Here is a 16,454-nt window from a genome sequence, read left to right as displayed (position 1 = left end):
GCTGGGGGAAGATACCATGATATACACCTCACCAACAACCTGGAACAGAAGAGCACGGAGAACTCAAAGCCCAACTTCTGTTTTCTATACAACAGGAGACCAGCAGAAGACAACGTCTGATCAATGCAATTAGGGAAATTGCAGAGGAAAAGACTCTGTGCAAGCTGATGAGGTGGGTTTATTTTCTTTTTTAGACAGGAAGCAAACAGACATGACCAAAACTCAAAACTTTACATCCCAAACTTGCATACAGTGTTATCTCACACAAGCAGGTAAGGCTTTTGTAATATGCTCCCACAGCTTCTGTGGGCTCCTGCACCTTAAGACCAGACCTGGTCAACCGACCTCTTTTAAAGATGGTAATAACAACTGAATGCACAACAGTCCTGAACTCACACCTAAACACCAAATACAGGCAAAGTCATGTAATGATTCCTGCAAACACAGGAAAGGAGTCCTTGGATAACAGGATGCATGCCTACCTCCATTACCTGAAATTTTACTTTTATTGAGAAGCCCCTCACAAATAGACAATTTAGTCTGCTTAAATTCTTGTGGTATAAGACATTCTGAAAGATGTACTAGAATAAGTACTTTTTTTTTTTTGGGGGGGGGGAACTAAAACCCCAAAACCCACAACCCAGGTATCTGTTCATCAAGCAGTTGTAAAAAACTCACCACAAAAAAACAAACCTTGAAACACAGTTCAACACATTTCACTGTGTGAAATTTAGAGTAAATGGCTACAACAGGCAAAAGGTACTTTCTTGGATTTTTGTATACAGTATATTTGTCAGAAATATATTTCAGAAACTAAAACATTACAGAATATGCACAGTATACACAGATGGAAGTTTCACGTGTGCAAAGTAGATTGTATCCTATAAACAAATTTTCTAAAACGGAGATCATTCATTTTATGTTAGAACTAAAAGTAAGGTGAAACCACAAAATTTGCATAAGAACTTACAAAAAACTCTGTCCTCTTTGAATACAAAGTCTGAATTCAAATTTCTAAGTTATGATTTGAAGAGACTGTCTATGTAAGTCTTACAGATGCTACTATAAGAACTAGTTCCATACTGATTTAAAAAGCTTACACAACTCTTTCCTTACAGATTTTAATAACTTAAAATTTTGGAATCTGCTGGGAAAAAAGCTGCTGTTCATTCTGCAAAACATGGAAAACAATGATACAATTACCTTGTACCAAAACCAGGTTTATGGAGATGATGTTATTGTTTTCATTTAGAAAGGTTATTTCATCTTCATCAGAAAAGTACTGTGAAACTACGAAATGCAAAAGGGATTATTTTGTGTCCTGCTGTGGCCTGAAGAAACTCATGAAGCATGAAAGAGACTCTTGTTAAGTACAAGCAGGCTCTGTCCTAATGGGTCATAGAAGCAGAAGCTGCGCAAATGCAGTAAAATACAAGTTGAACAGACCAGTTGGATGTTGGGGTAAAGAAAAGAAGAATGATGTCAACAGCTCTGATTTATTTATTCTCTGCCTGGTGATGAAATGACACTATTGAGTGGCACCAGAAGCTCTCTACTAAAAAAAAACAGGAAGTGCTTGAGAGGAGGTATATACCATGAAAGGAGCCTTTCCACATTATCTGCAGGTTGCTCAATGGCAGAAAAAGAGCATTAAGAGGTAGTTCACAAGAGTTCCTCTCTTTGCAACTTGAAGAAGCCTGTTAAATTAAAACAGAATTATGTGGATGCCCAGTGGAGTTATAATACATCTACGCAACTGGTACCTGTGGACAGAAAAACACCCTTAATAAAACTTGTGGTGATCATTATTTTGAAACAGAATGAAAAAAGTTTGAGGGTATGTACACATGCCTCCACATACAAAACCAAGGCCTGGCCTGACAGTACTGCAAAGTAGCCAGCCAACAACAAATGTTAAAGCCACTGAGTTTAACACTGAAAGGGTAGGTAGAGAACATAGCAGCCTTGCTTAATTTTGGACAACAAGATTTCAGCCTGGACCGTAAATAAAAAGATGCTTACTTCAGAGATTTAGTTGAATTTCTTTCTGCAACAGTTCAGCTCTCCCAATGCTGCTGTGGGTCTAAGCTTTACTGAATAGCAAGCAGCTACTTCTGTTATTTTCTCAAATCTAATCCTGCAATGATGGCCGAAACCACTTGTGAAACTAAGACAGCATGCATTTGGCAGAAACCACATACCATTCCAATAGTGACTCCACTCCCAGAAGTGCTGCAAGGTTAAGCACAAAGGATTACGAAGCTTCTGGCCTTAGTTCAGCCCAGAATATATGAAATTTACAAAGTACAGCATCTTAAACTGGTATGTTACATTCTATGCACTCATTTAATCTTTTTTTTTCCCCTGTAGAGAGAAGTACACAGCCTAAATTGATGCATCTCATGCCTTCAAGCAGAGTGCTGCAGGGAACGAGACTGGGGCTGGAGCACAGAGAAGCTTTGGGAAAAGGTCTCAGGCAAAAGACAACAAGGGCTCTAGGGATTCTTCTGCTCTGTTGCACACAGCAGGGGATGAGGAAATAACTGGGTCTCAGGATGGTAACATTTATGTAAGTGTTTGGTTTCTGGCTTCTAATTATGTGTGTGATCCTTTACGAGTGTGGCTCTGCCACATAGCACCCTTGGAGGAAGGGGTACAGCTCCATACTGGCCTGTCCCTCTTGGGGACATACCAAGAGTTTTCAAAAGAGAGAGCTCCAGTGACTGCAGGGTATGGCTGGTCTTAGTTTATTTTCATTTTGGTTTACCTACTTTTTTGGAATTTTCTCTTTTTAAAAAGCAAAATTTCCAGTACTTATTTAAATAAAATTTAACTTTTTTGACATTAAAATCTTTCAGTCTTTTGGGAGCTTACTAAAAGAGAAGGGAGCCCTCCACACCTGTGGAGGACTCCAAATCCTGCCATGGTAACCCAAAAGAGTCTCTGGGGCTTGCATTTTACCCCAGTCTCCAGCTCGTGTCACACAGCTGTCCCCATACCAGCACCACACGAAGCTGTTCACAGGACAGAGCCTTCACCTTTCAACTGCACAGAAAAATGACATGCCACATATTGCCCACACTTCCTCTTGCCCAATCCTGTGAAGACAAAACCTGTTGATACTGCCCCAGGCTCACACCTCTGAGCATTGTTAATGATGTACAGTATAACTTGTTTTCCCCAGAATTCCCTAGACAATATGCTGCAAACACAAAAAGCTGCTGAAGGGACTAACTGTTGCATTTGACAGAAGAGCATCTGAGGAAGATTAGCAACTTGGTACAGGAACAGATGCAGATCCAGAATACCAGTAAGGCAATAAAATGACAAAATCCAAACAGTTCTGTTTCAAAGTCCTCTCTCTCTGAATAATCAGCCTTCAAGGAACAATCACCTGACATCTGGGAAAACAACATCTGTAAAAGCTATGCTTATCAGGAAGAGTTACCACACAACTGATGGTATTTTCAGTCACCTCATTACACCACAATAAACACTTCGTTGAGAAATCATTTACAAAATTTACCTTCAATGCTAGAAGAAAGCATTCAGACACACTGTTGCTATTATTATTACCATTACCCATTGCTTAACCAGCATTACAACATATAACACTTCCTTAGACACACCTACAAGGGAGACAGGAAAAAATAAGAATATTCTATCCAGATTTAGAGTCTATGCATCCTTCCTCTGTGATTAAGAAAATAAATCATATAAATGTGTGCACATGCACATGTGCAACCAGATGGCTGACCTGGAAAAAATCTTACATTTCTGGTAAATTGGGACTGAAGTCACTCCATCTAAAGCTAAGCTCTCTGAGCTTGAGCCAAAATGTGTGGTGTTGGACCTATTTCCTCTGCTAGACTAGATGGAAGTTCTATGACTTATTTTCTGACTTTTTAGCATTCTCATTTTTTCGCCAGTCCCCCCCCCCCCAGGTTGTCCAATTGCAATATATACTGGCCACCTAGGTACTCACCAATTAGGACAGCAAGAGTAACACACATCCTCTTGTGGAATCCAGTACATAAGAGACTTTGAGAAAACTTGTAAAATTTTATACATATTAATATAGCAGTTAAAAAACCCTACTATTATGATCCAAAACATTAGAAACTGAACAGACGCAACTGGAAAATGGATGAAGTGACATGCTGTGACACAGTGCTCTTTGGAAGAAGTAATCTTGTCTTGCGGCTTACATCTGTGACAACTCTCAGGAGAAACAGCAACTGATTAACATCATTTGGCTCTTAGCGGACTCAAAAACTGTCATACTGCAAAGCATACAAATGCTACGAATGTATTTGTTCCGGCTCTCTTAATTTTGCTTTTTCATAAGTAGAAATCCTCATTTTCTTGAATAAAAGTATATAGATATGTTTGTATCTATTCTTGAGGATAGTATGACCATATTTTCTAATACATTGCTTTGAATATATGCCACTATTCCCGCTTCCCACGGTACATCCATCTCTGCATTCACTTTCTAAGGGTCCTCAGGTCCAGCATAATATTGACTTTCCTGTTCATAAGTACATTATTAAATCCTGCCCCAAAAGCTGATGGTGCCAGCCTTCGCCAACCATTTATTACATTATAAAGTGCTTCTGTTTTCTCTCCCTCAGACAAGATGGAAACATACCAAAACCATCTACAAAACTATCTGGTTATCCTCCAAATCACTCCTTTCCTGCCAAGCACGGAGAAGCTCAGCGGCGCGGCAGCAGGTGTGCCAAAACCATTGTTCATCATGACAGCCACCACAGTCTGCTTCCTTCACTCCTCTGGCTGTTTATCATGTTCCTCTGGCCTTAGACAGGGAACTCTCTAACCCAGAATCAGCCTGTTTGGGTATTTTAAGACACTTAAACCTCAGATTACTGCTGTAACCCATAGGCATAAGTACTTCATGAATTAACAACTTCAGAAAATACAGAAAACCCTGTATATCCACTACAGTATTCTCCATTTGTCAAATCCAAGCAACAGGTCTTATTGCACTCCCAGGATTAACAAACAAACAAACAAAAAAAAAAAAGAAAAACAAGCCTAAGGCTTCTCTAACTCCCACACAGAACACACTAGGACAACCTACCACTTCAGATACAGGCAATGTCCAAGAGCGACCTTTCTACTGAACCCAAGCTCTCATGGCCAACAAAGCGAGGAAGAGGGCACTCCACTCTTTTCACCCCAGAGCTATGGGGCAGGCAGTTAACACCTCTGCCCTTTCGCTCACAGTAGCAAATTCAGCTCACAAAATAAGCATTTTGGGGCAGATGGGAAGTGGGGAACTTGCTTTATTTCCTAATGATTTAGTGACCTGAATCAACTCATGAATAAGTTATAGCCAGAGCAAGGTGAGTGGGCCTTCCTTTTTCAGGTGTGTATCAGTTGAATCCTGCCTCAGCAGACTATGATCAGTCTCTCAGGCAGAAAATGCATTTGACCAGGCAGAATGTTTAATGTACTAAATGATGAACATTAGAAATGATACAAAGATATTTTTTTTTTTCACCCTTTTGGTGACAAACTCTAGGACTGGATTTATCATTTTATGGAACTAAAATATTGCTCAGTATCACCAAATGTATGAAAATAGTTTGCTTTTTTGTTTTCATTTTTCTTTACTCAAATCTACAAATTTAAACAAAGATCCTTCATGATAAGCTGAAGTGAGATATGTGGAATAGTAGTGGTAGACTTCCAAAATTTTCAGAATAATTACTATTTATTTTGGAAACAAAACACTTCACAGAAGGCAGGGGACAGGGAAACCAGCCAAAGCAAGTTGACTTTCACGAACCAACACATTAAGATAACAGAAAAGCTCTACATGTACTTAATAACTCATGTCATTATCAATTTTCGGACACAGAATTCAACAAACACAGGAAAGGAAAGACACATCTAAATTATCAAAAAAAAACAAAGCTTCTGACTAGGTAATAGTTATATTGGAAAGTAACAGGGATGGGAAATGAATTACCAACACTCCTTCAAGCTGTGACAAACATTATGGTGAGAAAACATTCTGACTGGTTCACCTTCGAATTTATCATGGATACTATTAGTCAGAAAAAGCTATTGTGGACCAGGAGCAGCTGATGGTTTAGAAAGTGCCTTTCACACAGGTAGCAGAACATAAATAGAATGTACCATAAAAAATTACCTTAGACAGCAGGACTAGAATATTGAAAAGCAAACTATTAACAAACTAAAGCAATACTCTTTCTTTGCATCTCAGAAACAAAGGCAATACACATTGAAAAGCAGTATTTTCTACCTTTCAGTACCATAGAGAATTCCTGTGATAACTTTATTCAATTAGGAAAAAACAAACAAACAAACAACAAAAAAAACAAAACACAAAACCCAACAAACCAGTCAATGTCAAAGCAGTGGTGACACTGAATTATAACAATAGATTTAAAAAATCAGAAAGACCTACCTTCAGAAGCCACTTTCTATTTATTGCATGAACGCCACACTGGTATTGCAACAAAAGCTGGAGATCACAGCGAGTTGGGAAAACTCTCAAGAGGACTCACTGCTAGAGTTAACTACTCTTGAGTAATACTTGCGTGGAAAACTTATTTAAGAGAGGAAGAAAGAGCTAGAATAGTGTGGGAGGGGACAACCTGCTGTTTCAAACAATAGGAAGCTGTTAAAATAAAAAAAAAACAAGGGCTTCCCTCAGCTCAGGAAAGTCTCATTTGAAAAGCGCTGTCCTGACTGCCACCTACCAGGCAGGCAGCTCTGACAACAGAGATAAGACCACAGGCCCAGCCCCCCTTACCGACAATTCCCTTAGGAAACAGGGCAAGAGGGAGGAAGGTTTTCCAAACCCCTTTTTTATAAAAGAAACTAAACTGAGGGCAGAGGAGAAGGAGATGGGGCTGTAAGGGATGGCTTCATTTTACAGCAGTAGCCTGCCTTTGCAAGGCAGGGCTCCCCTTAGTGCAACAAGTGAACTGGCAAGGTTCCTGAAAACTGCCGAGTTAAACCTGAAGGATGTTTTCTCATACGAGGGGTTGATAACCATGAGTGACACGTAGCCACATAACAGAAAAAGAAAAAGCAAAGGGCTCAAAAGATGGCTTCAGTTTTGCTCCCTGAGTTTAGAGCCCCATGGTTGCAATGCAAATTTAAAAGCGTTTTTTTCAAAGAGCAATTACTGCAGCACAATTCCTGGAACCATCCCCTGTGGTTCAAAGCCAGTGATACTGATCAAGGAAAAAAGAAGTTTGTTCAGAAAAACAGCTTCCTACCCCCAAAACCTCCCATAAGCTCAGTTTCTTCAGCTCAGAAGCAGCATTACTACATGATTATTCCCAGACTCTCTTACAATAAAGCTTCAGGACACTGGTGCCATCCGCATTCAGCATAAATTTATTCTTCTAACATGGTCCCATTCACAGCACAGACAGGGAGAGTTACTGTATATCCAAGACAAGAATAAAGAAAACTTCGGTTATGTTACAAAAAACAATGCATACCATTGTCTTTCTGTCCTAGCACAATATAATGCTAACAAACAGAACTGGACTGAAATATAACAAGGCTTTGGACCATGCAAGGTATTGAAGATACTATCCCCACTGGGACCATTTACCTAACAGAAACAAACAATGCAAAAAGGAAGCAGTTGGAATACAATTAAATTTGTGTGCCTTAAGAACAATCCAGTCTTGCAGGATAGAAACGGCTGAGCCAAGTTTTAACTATGTCTTTCCATAATGACAGAGTTTTGGTGAGACAAAAATAGGAGTTAGCACAAGAAAGGAAAAAAATACAGCACAGGCACAATACTCCAGGCAGTGTTCTACCTCACAATGATTCTACATACTTTCTTTCCCCCCCCAAGATTCAGATTTATGTGTGCAAATTTCAAATAAAATAATTTCTGAACTCTACTAATAGTGACATAATTGTGAACAAAAAACAGTACAATGTTCAGTAACCATGCTGGGCTCAAAACCCACTACACAGCTATGCGTGGTTAAAACAGCATCTTAAATCCATAGCACTCTTTCCTCAAACAGCTTGTTTCAAGGAAGCCAAACCACTTTAAAAAAAGTCTGCAACACCAGCAAAGGCCTTTCTAGACAAAAGCAGTATGCCAGTCCTCATTTTTATCATATAGAAAGAGTGACTGAATCTTCCAGGTGTCTTACACCATTACTTGGATCTGCAGGTTTCCTTTCAAATACCCATACACATCTTACCAAGAGTTAGCAAATCTGTTTGTTCAAGTGGCATTATGTTCAGGGCTCAATGACCTGAGGTTGGCAAGCACCCTTGCAGAAAAAACATTAGGCTCTAAGCTCCCTTCCTCCTCCTTATTCCAAAGGACAAAGCATTCCTCTCCTCAAACACAAAGACGATATAGATGCTCCCATGACTCTACCCATTTCCTTGCTTAAGCAGTGTGGGTCAATGTTTACAAGATAGAAGAACCTAAATCAGTAATACCAAGAGTGTCAAATTCCTATTTGCTTCAACCTCAGTTTCCATGATTCCAAAACTCTCTCGGCTTTTGCTAAAATGCTTCAAGTGATCACAGAGACTCAAGTAACTGCTAGAAGTATGGATCAAATTATAGGTATTTTCAAGTACCTGCTCACACACCATTTTACACGGTCCCTCAGCATGTGGATACTGGAGGCTAACGAGTTACCTGGCTAAATGTTCAGTTCCTAAATAGATCAGTGCATGAAGCAAGCATGAAAGTTACTTTTAGTAGCTCTCTTTAAAGCAAAATCAGTCCTGCTTCCTTCACACCTAAAATTAAAACTTTTTAAACTCGCATAGCAGCAAAGGACAGGTAAGTGGTTTACTACTAAAAGAAATCCCTGTGGATCAGATAGAAAAGATACAACTCCCTGCTGCTGATGCTCAAACAACTCAGACAGCAAGTGGGGCCTCCATGCCCCTAACAGAAACAAAGGGACACATCCCCAGCCGAAGCACAACAGCACCACTGCCCTTACAAAAGAGAGCTTTGCCAAACACCCAGCTAAGCATCTGACTCACAGCCACCAAATTAAAAAAGAATTCAGAGCAATTACCACATTTATGCAAAGAACAGGAAGAAAGAAGAGGGGGAAAAAAGTGCTTTCACTCTTCTATCATTTCACCTAAACCAGGATAGCACATCAACCCCTCAAATAGCTATGGTTAAGTACTGCAGCCCCCAGGGCTCTTAGGGCCTGATAGCAATGCTAGCAATTGCAGTCATTCACCCAGCTACTTCAATCTGAAATGAGGCAGGAAAACCAGGCAAGATAAAACAATGGAAACAAGCCCAGAATATCTCTCTCCCTTTCTTGCTTTTCTGCTTTGGTTCAGAGATCAGCAATCTCAGAAGCAAATGTATTTGCAGACAACCCTATCTACTAGAAGCATGTATGCCAACAGCATACGTTCATGGCTGGCAAGATAGATTGTCAAGAAAACAATAAAAGCATAAGCTAAAAAAACCTGAAGAAAAAAGTATAGATGACTGAGCTGCAATAACCATTCTTTCAATACTGAAACATTCTTTCCCAGTGTTTGCAGAGTCGTATGATTTCAGCTTCCGTCTGCTGCTGCAGATCATGGTAGCTTCCTACCCACCAAAGGCTATGCTAGCCCTTCCCTTCACCTTCAAGTAATTTTCCACCACAGCACTCCTACTCATGAGGCTGTAAATGTCAGCACATTTAGTGTAGCTTAAATACCATAAGTTTGTGTACGTGGAGAAGTTTGTCAGGAAAAGTGCTACATGGTGAAAATGTAGTTTCTTGAGTGCCTTCAACAAGGAAGCTGGCTGCAGAAGTTCCTGCCCACCTTACACAGATCACATGCTCCTGTTCTCATCTGATGCTCTGTTCTGCAGATGGCAGTCGACATAGGACCACCTTACAGACGAAATCATGAAAACAATCTGGGTTAAAATAACCATAAAACAAAAGTATGAAGAGAGTTATTTTTATAATTCCAGTTATTCAGGTTACAGAGCAGTCCTGCAATAAGCAGTTATAACTGGTGGCACTACATAGACCAGCAAACTACAAGAAGTACAGAAGCAGAGAAATAGTACCTACAACAGCTTCTTTTATGAGCTTTGCCACCAAAGCCAAGATACTGTGTAGCTGCACTAATTCCTTGCATAGGTAAACTTATAGTGCGTTTTATGATACATCTATGCCAACATGGCAGCTGCTACCAGGGTGGATCCATTTACTATAACATGCCCCTTTGCTTCTCTTGTGCTAAGACTGGGTGGTCTGCAAGATGAGCTAGTATAAGGTGGTAGGTCAGCAATAAACAATTCTACCAATGGAAATAAAAATAAAAGTTTTTTTTCATCAGGTAGCTCACTCAGGATTTGGAAAAACAGGCCTGGTGAGCAATGCCTCTTGACAGTGGCCTGAAGTTAGACTCTCTTACCTAAGCAACAAAGCTGCCTCTTCATCTGCAGTCAGATGCCTGTGTGGCAATCAGTAAGGCAGACTAGAGGTGTGGTTTCATTTAACCGTGGGAAACACCAGTGTCAGTCTGTTTACTTTTCCCAGCCTCATGCTCCCACTGCTTCCGAGTATTGCACTGAGCTGCAAGCCACTTGCATGAGCCACTTAGACCAAAAGCACACATATGACACGGGTGAGCAAGGAGAGAGCAGGAGCACCCAGTCAAGACCCAGCAACCCACCCAACCCTTTCCTGAAGCAGCCACAGTGAAATTGCATTAGGTTAACATCACACTGCGCACTCCAGGAAAGATCAGTTCAAAACAACTGCTGTAAATTAAAACCCCTGGTTAGTCTTTTCTACCCTCCTTTAGTGCATTCTTTTAGAACAGTAATATTTAGTTTAAACCATGCTTCCCCTTAGACTTTCAAAAGTCTGAAAACAAGATGTTTGCCCCCTTCACAGAAAACCTTTGAGGTCAAAAAAGTTAATTCTGTGAAGTGGATACAAAGCAGTAACCATCAACAATTTCTTTTTCAGGGTGGTGAGGGCAGGTTGAAGAGGAGAAGCTCATGTTCCCACATCAGCAGTCCATTTTTCAAGAGGAGGAAAAAAGCCAACAAAAACACACACACAAAATAAATACTATCTAACAGTCTAACAAACTTCAGGGCAATGTGTTCAAACATATTAGGCTGTTCAAATACATATGCTGTACTCAGCTGACCTTCTCCACATGGCAAGACAACTGTTTAAATACTGTTTGGGGGATGAGAATACAACAAAAACTTGATTTTACTTTATTGACACAGCTTGCTTTGGTAGGGTGGACAGAGCCTTAAAGTCAAATGGACCCACAAAACAAAAAGTGATAAAAATCAATACTGCTTTCGGGTGGGAACCTAGAGTTCTTCAAGTAGCTTGTATATTACAAGATGAGCAAAAAGCTTTTTTTGTCATTTTTCAGTATTTTTAAAGAATAACCAAGCATACTGTTGTTTTGGTTGTTACCAATAGAGAATTAGAAATAATTCCGAAGCCTTTAGACACCAGCTAATGTGAGGCCAGAGTTTTATGCCCTCCACTTCTGGCTCCTAATTGCTCATTCCCGTCCTTGCACAAGGCTTTCCAACATGGCAACACAAGCATTCGTGTGGCCAGAGACACAACCTGGTCACAGTAGACAGTGATCAGGTGGAAAGACAGGCCAGGGTAGTTTGAAGTCGTATCTGTTCCTTGATGTTCCCTACACAGCCTCGCAAGTATTTTCGGGGGGGGGGGGGCGGGGGGGGGAAAGGGGGAGGAGGTGGAGGGAGCTCAGGGTGCTAATGCCTGTAAAATTATTTGAGAAGCCATGACCTCTAGTCTAAACTAGCTTTAAAAATAATCTTAGGAGCAGGGAAGTGGGAAGGATTCCTTCACATCTGAAGTGTAGCTCACCACTATGAGAAGTGTTATCGCCATAATTCCATCTCCAAGCCTTATGATTTGACAAATTAATTTAGCCGATTCACAACTTTAAGAGTAAAACCAGTTTGTATATACAGTTTGTATACACTCTCCATATTTTCCACTTAACTGAATAAAGCTGTCTCTTTGTGTCCTGAATAAAGCTGTGTGTCCTACAAGAGTGCTCCTCATTGAAATCAGTCTTCCTTTTAGCAGATGACTCAAAACAAACAAACAAACAAAAAAACCACTGTGAGAAAAACAAAGCATTAGTAACCTGACCATATCATTATGAACATACCCTGCTAGCAGTTTGATTTTTTACATCTAGGAACTCTAAACCCTGGCTGTTCTGTAGACTCCCAGATGTCCCAGTGCTACTGGTAAAACTAGTTAGAAGCACTTGGGTTAAAGGTTACCAAACACAAGCAGGAACCAAAATACCACTCTTTACCAAGCAGGTACTCCCACAAATACCACAAATAACTGCATGTCTTGTTGTTACTACACTCCCAAAACAAGCCATTTTATTGCACACTTATTCCCAGTGACTGCAAAACACAGTGCACTGCATTTAACCCACCCCGCTTTTTCCAACTTCCACCTCTGTATGTGGACGTAAGCCAAAAGAATGTTTTATAAACGTCCTATCAAGAAGAGATGGTAAAAGGTCTTCTTGATTACAAGCAAGGCACCAGGTTATAGATGTCTGTTAATCAAACAAAGCACTTAATTTAATTTCTTGGTCAAAACACGAGCACATTCTTTGAATGAGTGTGATGCCATGCTGTGTCCAAAGCCACAGACAAGCCTCCTGTCACCTGTGCAGGTGGGGCAGACATACACATTGGTTTATGCCCTAAAAGGCACGGCACAACATTTGTTTCCCTGCAGGAAATGGAACTTCCTGTGGTTTAAATATGACTCTGAGACATTCAGGAATTAATTTACAGTTTGACTAAACTGGAAATCAGAAAGTAACTTTCTTTATGAAAAGCACACACATGGCATTGGATCAGCATAACCTGAATGATAAAACCATATGTGCTTTTCCCAGTGTCATCAAGAACTTACATAATTTTATGACCCTATATTACGGCACCCAACCTCTAAACTTTGATACATCAGGATCTTAGCAATGCTCTGGTACTTGCAAGAAACTCTTGAGAAAGAAGATTTTGCAAAATTGCTTCAACTGCCTGCATCAAATAAACCTGATGCTTTTCAGGATCTTATCTGACATTAAAAAAGGGGATGACAGGTTGGATGTGGAAGATTCACTTTGGAAACTAACATCAGTGTGAAACCAAAATTGGTTCAAGTAACTCAAAGTAAGCTCACAAGAAAGTTCTCAATACCTATATTAATTTATCGCATTTGATATTATAGTTTCTTGGCTTTACTAGTTTACTTTTGTATCACTTAAAAAACAAGATCACAAAGTCAGTTACAGAGAAGGTAATGAGACTCGTAAAATTTTACCTTACACCACTTTAAATTTCCTGCCCTATTTTCCATTGCATCTTATTTTTAGTGTTTGTCCTACAACTGAACCTTGGCAGACTGACATGAAGTCAGGATGCAAAGCACAGAACTCCCAAGAGCATTTAAATCCATACTGTATGATATGGAAGAGCTGAAAACAAACAAAAAAACCACCAGAGGTTAATGACACAGGTGATTCCAGGAATCACCACAATCACTGGAGGGGAAATCAGTATTTTAAAACAGATTTTAATGTGAAATTAATAAAAGTAAACTTTCTATGAAAATCTGCTATTAAAAAGTAGAGAAGCAACAGCATTTATCTTTCTTTCCACCTTGAAATGTTTGCTAATAATTGCATTAGAACAGGCACTATTTCTTAAAACTGGATGCACCTACAAAAGCTGTTGCAGATGTTTAAAATCAGTGAATTTTTCAATAGTATATACAATCATACATTATGAGGGTTATTGTTGTTTCCCAGCCAATGAAAAGAAACTGGCTTAAGATGCTAAAATATCAAGGAGGGTAAGAAACAGCTGATGACTCCCAGAGGAAGCAATGAGCCACTTGCCAAAAATCTATGGAAAGTCACATCCATCAGCATGTGGACCTGTATTATATAGTAACAGGTGCTGTAATAAGAAAAAAGTACTTAGCAGTTAAAAAGATTTTCACATTGAAATGTAATTGACCAGATTTCACGCTTTAGTCTAATCCTTCTATGTCCTGTACTACATACTTGTTTACCTTAGTTGGGCAACCTAAAGCTGCACTACCCCTTTGGATTACAAACCTGCTTCTGACAGACCAGTACTCTCTGCATAAGAGAGATGAGTACTAATTAAGCACTACAGTAATGTGACATTCAAATGAACATCCCTCTCCCTCAGGTGTGAGGCACATACAAAGCCCAAGCATACATTAATATAGCTAAAGACTCCATCGGTCTTAAACCATGCTAGATTAACGTACTTCACCCCTTTAAAAAGTTAATATAAGTCAACTAGGACAATGCACATTCCAGGACAAAGGCTGTTGCAGCCCATCTATCCATACAGATACCCACTACAAAGAGCAATACAGAATACCAAGCAGTGTATGAACATCAGAAGCTAAATTTAGAAAGTAAAACATCATCCATTGCATACTGATTAGACTGAAACACTATCAAAGCAACACACAAAATAAACCTGCAAGAAGACTGGCTCATAGGTGTGCATTCAAAGCTAAAAATAGCACATATAACAAATACATATGGTCATACATAAAAGTATTTTTCTTCATTTTAATGAGGAGTTAATCCAGAATCCAGCTCTGTAGATTTAGAGACTAAATCTGCTTTCGAATCTAATGCTGAAATTAGATGTGGTAGAGATGGACCTTTCCAACTAAAAATTTCAAAGGAAAGTCAGACTACATTTTTAGCATAAGAATACCAAGGAGTCCTTCCTCTAGTCAAGAGTCAAGCTTGATAAAGCCTTGCTTTACTTTGTCACATCCTTCTGCTACCAGGAAAATGACAGAGGCTCTCCTGCCAACTTTAGCTTCATGTGATAATTCTCTTGAGCAGAGATTTATTTTTTTATTTATTTCTGCCAATTTTAAGTTATCTGCTGAGAACTGAATATATTAGGCCAGAACTTAGAACTGCAAATATAAAAAGCTTGATTATCATAGAGATTAAATGAATGTTCAAAGAAAGGTTTCAGTGTTCCATCTACCCTTATTTAAAAAAAAAAAAAAAAGCAAAGCATAATCAATACTTTGCCTTTCTTCATCGGAACCAGGAAATGCAACATCTGTGCATGTGAAAACTGAAGTGGTTCAAATTCCATATGGGCTTGCACATTCCCACCTAACTGGCAAAGGGCATCCAGGTGGGCTATAATCTTCCCACTGGTGAGGGAGGCCAGCTGTAAGACATCTTACATCCCTCCTGTACTCCAAACATCAATATTCCAGTTTGGAACTGCTTTGATTTAACCAAGTATCACGAGTTAAATTTAACATAGCATCTTCTATGAAGGACAGTAGGTACACAGCACATTTCATCACCTTGTGAAATAGTAAATGAACACCAGATACTGCCTTAGCTGTTTCAATCTCAGCAACACTTTAAACAAGTAAATACATATAAATGACACATCTAACGTTAAACATGCCTTTATAAAAAAAACAAGGCTAAAAATGTTTGCAAATAACTAAACACCCTGCACACAGTGCATTTTTTCAGTCTCGTCTGCTGAAAGAGAAATCCTTTATTTGCTTATACAGTAGCCAGCATAACACGAAACAAGCCGACACCTGCTGCAACGGACCCGCATTGAAAAGCCATCCTTCCCTCCCTCCCGCAGCACCAGGATCCAGCTGCATTTAATACGCCTTGTCCAACCCGCCGCACCCCGTCTCGCCCGCTCCCGCCTCGCTCTCGGGGCCGCGCTCCTCACCGGCACCTCTCGATGCTCTCGTGGGGCTCCGGCACACTCACCAGCAGACCAGACCAGACCGGGACCGGGCCAGGCCCACCGGGAGAACCGCACCACCACCGTCCCGCACACACGTGCGGAACCACCCCTGCCCTGTCCCGCGGCGCTGGTAGCGCGGGAGAGGGAGCCGGAGCCACGGCTCCGCCTCCGGCACCATGACGTCACCGCTCTGGCCGCGCACCTGATCCCCGGGCAGGTCGGGCCTTAAAGAGGCAGCGGCGAGGCCGGGGTGAAGAGGCAGTTGCCTTCACAGCCACCATGGGAGTGTCGCGGTCGGGAGCGGGCAGCAACGAAGATGGCGGCGCTCAGGTAACACCCGGAGTTCGCCACCTTCCAGCTTCCCCCAGGGGCGGAGGTCGGACACGGAAGACAGTGTGTGCTGCCCAAGGCCTTCCAACAGGTGTCCTCCACCTGTGGGAAGCATGAGGAGGTCCTTGCTCTGCCTTCCGTGCCAGGGCTTCTCACTCTAGCACAGCCGGACAGGACATTTACTGCCCTTCTCCCCGGAAAAAGTTACCTCTGGGTGCTGCTTCTGTAAATAATTTGGTTAAGCAAACCATTCTCCTAG

At 40.7% G+C, this 16,454-nt stretch overlaps 1 protein-coding gene across 3 annotated transcripts in view; it reads right to left on the bottom strand.

The window, feature by feature from the left end:
- The window catches only part of USP54 (ubiquitin specific peptidase 54), an 81,768-nt gene extending 65,769 nt beyond the window's left edge, over positions 1-15,999 (bottom strand). For 2 of the 3 annotated variants that reach the window (XM_005153863.3, XM_031053049.2), the window contains exon 1: positions 15,848-15,999. The gene's annotated coding sequence lies outside the window, so the exon portion shown is untranslated. The remainder of the gene's footprint in view (positions 1-15,847) is intronic. The other variant, XM_031053048.2, reaches the window with a different exon arrangement.
- Between the last annotated feature and the right edge of the window lie 455 nt (positions 16,000-16,454).

This window comes from Melopsittacus undulatus, chromosome 4 (assembly GCF_012275295.1).
Source record: "Melopsittacus undulatus isolate bMelUnd1 chromosome 4, bMelUnd1.mat.Z, whole genome shotgun sequence".
Lineage (NCBI taxonomy): Eukaryota > Metazoa > Chordata > Aves > Psittaciformes > Psittaculidae > Melopsittacus > Melopsittacus undulatus.
Note: the sequence above shows the minus strand (reverse complement) of the source record. Positions and strands in the feature narration are given on the sequence as shown.